The sequence below is a fragment of the Solanum verrucosum genome, unplaced genomic scaffold, assembly GCF_900185275.1.
Source record: "Solanum verrucosum unplaced genomic scaffold, falcon-dt-bn FXZP01000268.1, whole genome shotgun sequence".
Classification (NCBI taxonomy): Eukaryota; Viridiplantae; Streptophyta; class Magnoliopsida; order Solanales; family Solanaceae; genus Solanum; species Solanum verrucosum.
In genome coordinates, this window is record NW_026019957.1 from 4,458,641 (window position 1) to 4,462,628 (window position 3,988).

At 30.6% G+C, this 3,988-nt stretch overlaps 1 pseudogene; it reads right to left on the reverse strand.

Annotated features, from left to right (window-relative positions):
- Nucleotides 1-939: 939 nt before the first annotated feature.
- LOC125814428 (mediator of RNA polymerase II transcription subunit 20a-like) lies at nucleotides 940-2,309 on the reverse strand (annotated as a pseudogene).
- Nucleotides 2,310-3,988: the final 1,679 nt, after the last annotated feature.

Sequence of the window (3,988 nt, forward strand, 5' to 3'; positions counted from 1 at the left end):
TATAGGATGGTCCTTGGGCAACGTGAGGTAAAATGTGTATCACCACTAGGGCTCATAGTGGTGATTGTCGGTTAAAGAATCTCCTACTAAAGTTATATTACTTTTATATAAGTAAAGTTGAGTTTGTTATCGCTTTATCCTTAACGAACTAAGTTGTTTACACTATATTTACAAGCTTTGTATATTGCATGTGTCTTATTGCTTTATATATTGAGTTCAGTTATTCGTGAGTTGAACAGAGCCAAGGTAAGAGTTCCTTTGTACTCTTTCCAAGCTTAAGTTGTGATTTAGCTTTCCAGCTCGCACACTTGTACATTCAATGTACTGATGCCAGTTGGCCTGCATCTTATGACGATGCAGACACAGGTACCCAGGGCCAGCATCCGGTTCTCCGTTGATCCAGTTGAGTACTTCAGAGTCAGTGGTGAGCCTCTTTGCATTCCGGAGGACTCAGTTATTTCGTTCTCTTAAGTTTTGTTTTATTAAGATGTCGTGGGGTCTGTCCCAACATCCATCTCAGTATTTTAGAGGCTTCATAGACAGTCAGCCAGTTGGTTTTGAGTCTCTTATCTATGTATATATGTACATATTCTATTTTGGGACTTGAGTTGCTTTTTTGGCCAGATTTGTATCCGTTGGTTATTTTATAACCTTTCATTGCATTGAGTTATGCTGTCGAGTTAAGTTTTCGCTGAGTTAAGAAAGCCAGGACAAGGGTTCGCTTGGGGGCCAGCAATGGTCTTCGACTGCCGGCCACGTCCAGGGTATAGGCTCGGGGCGTAACAATTACCCACTATAAAGAAAAGAAATTACATTGATCTGAAATCATAGTAGCTTTACGATTGCTTACTATTGATGTGCATATTCCCAATTTATTAATGAACATAAAGAACTCATTTCTGAAGCTAAAGAAAAATCTTATAATGTCAACAAAACATTCTAATTTCTAGTTGCTTGTGATGATTGAGATGTTGTTGCCATTTGAGCCAAGATGCTAGCATATTGTACAACCGTGTGTTGTGAAGTGCATTGATCAGAGAGGCCAAACTCTAAAAACATTGGTTCAACATGCAAAAAATGACCCAGTAATGATCTTTTTTTCAAGAGTTTTCATCCATATATCGAAGAATTCACTCATAATCAGATGTGATGTTTCCCATGAAATCGAAAGATACTCCATCTACAAAAGAAACAAACATCTTATGAGGCAAGCATGCTCATAATAGTATTTATATTGTTAATTAGGTAAAGTACAACAATTGAATTCCTCTCCATGAAGAGTAAAAAAACATAATATATTACAACATAGCTATGTTTTTTTTAAAAAGGATTAACCACATAAAAGCTTAAAATGAGAATAAATCTCTAAAAGTATTTCATACCTCCATAACTATTCCCCTCAAGTTCTCATAATTTATTGGAACAACTTTGCCTATTCGCAGCCGGAAGTCACCAAGTCGATATTGAAACCCTTATATCAGTCAAATATTTTAATGAATATTTATGAAGACAAAATTCTTGATGGTGCTATATAAGTATATATATCATCCACGTACAATAAGAACAATAATTTGCAGATCACAACAATACAAACCTCACAATTAAATATAAGCTTCATTATGTATGATTGTAAGTTCTCCATTATCGTCTGCATTGATGACTCTGCTTCCACAACCAGTCGTTGCCTACTAAGTGCCATGCAAAACTTGTTGGGTTGTTCTTGAAGTGAAACCCCCAAAGCTTTTTGGGGAAATTCCGATGCATTTGCCTGTTCTAGTAAAAGAAAAAATAAATCAATCAACAATTAAATCTCGTATATGGCCACAAAAGTACTCTTAAAAATGACATGATGTGTAAGTTGGAAATGCGAGATATATAGATTATCTTACATTTAGATCTATTCTTGACCCAAATTATTTCAATACTTCTTCGCTTTTTTATAGATTACTTACGAAGGAGAAAAACTTCCCAAATCCCATCTTTATAATGCATCGAGAGGAAAAAAAAGGCCATTCCTTTATATAATGTTTACAAACATAATTTATTAAGTAATGAAATACCTTTGAGTATGGGCCTATAAAAGGTAAAAGTATTTTTCCATCTTCCTTCTTTAACTCCATTAATGCTCTCAGCACAATTAGATACGTCTATCAGTATTTGACTATTGATTGTTGTTCCTGCATTTGATTGCCAACGCAAAACCCTAACAATAGACAAAGTAACAAACAGTGCACTTAAACATACACACAAAAATCTTTCAAAAAGTTATGTTTCTAATGAATTCAAAATCGTTACCATTTGATTGGCATGTTGTTGATTGCAAGTACTGTTTCCTTTTTCCTCTTAACAAAAATTCATCCAAAAAGAACAAATGCTTTGGCTAATACAAGGAAAGATAAGAGAATGAATCTTAAAGTAGTTGAAAGTGTCTGAAAGAATAAAATTGTATTTATAGTTGACAAGTACCTTAATCAAGTCATTAAGTTCATGACATATTTGGATTTTGTTACTAAAATTTCAACAAATTTACCTTTTATGTTTAAACTTATTAGATAATCAAAATAGTATTTCTTCTACCTTCTAATTTATTGTGGAATTAATATTTTTTGCTAATTATCTTTGAACATAGAAAGAAAGAATAATAAATATTCATCCTAAAATGTAGGTCAACATCATATTTTGTCCGAATCGTATCTAGTCTATATATTTATTTCTCTTCATTAATATACCTTTTTTATAAGAGGAAAAATTAAGCTTTGAAGGATGAAAAACAAGTCAAAGATTTCATGCACGAATAGGAATTATTTTTATTAAAATAAAGTATGTACTATGTTTATTTCATTTTATATGATTCAATATTACTTTTATACTTATTAGGTAATTAAAATAGTATTTTCATTCCTTGTAAAATCAATAGTTTTTCTTAATCTTCCTCAAAGATAGAAATAGAATAATAATAAATATTTATCCTTAAATGTAGTTCTGAATAAAAATTTCTTAGAATGGTGTATTTAGTTTACATATTTATTTTTATTAATTAATATACCAATTAAAAAAAAGATGTTTTGAAGGATCAAACAAGTCAAAATATTCATGCACAAATATGAATCGTTTATAGTAAAATAAAGTATATACTATCTTTATTTCATTTTATATAGTACAATTCTATATTAGGAATCAAATAATTTCTATCCAAAATTCTTATCTACGTACCTTGCATGCTTTTAATTATAAATTTCCGACTTAAGTTACTTTTAAAAAAAATTGATTTTAGTTTTTAATAAGAAAAATGGTACACGTAAAATTTGTCAACAATGTCAACTATAAGAATTTGTATAGTAGCCAAAGATATTCAATAGTTTTTCCACATCACCTATTGCATTCAGAGTGTTACACTATTTTATTGTAATCAAAAGAATTTACCTATTTAATTGTCTACTTATAAGTTGTCTCTTAATCCTGGCTAGTGAAAGATCAACCAGGCGGGATGAGGATGAAGTGCATATCAACTAATGTATAATCATTTAGCTTCAAAATCATACAAAGAGTCTGTTTGGATTAGCTAACTATAAATTAACAACGTTTAAATTTAAGTGCGAAAATTAATTTTATAAATAAATTGTTACAAGTTTGGATAGAGGTGATGAAACCAATAATAAAAAGCTGATGTGTTTGGCAAAAAATACTATTAAGTTGTGCTACTATTAAAATGACTGAAAGACCCTAAATATTGTCAAAAAATTATATATTAAAACCAATTCTTTATGCAAAAGAACGAATGGCATATACCAATCAAAGAAATTTGTAATACCAAAGACAATAAGTTGTTGAACTTGTTTTGTGTGTGGGAAAATGGGAAAATATAGAAGGCCTCAATTTCAAGTTCGATAGTGTTTTAGACATTCCACGTTCATTGTTTGAACTTACATATTGATGAATATTATTCTTATTATCAAGAACTTATTGTAAGGTGATGAACTCCAAAGAA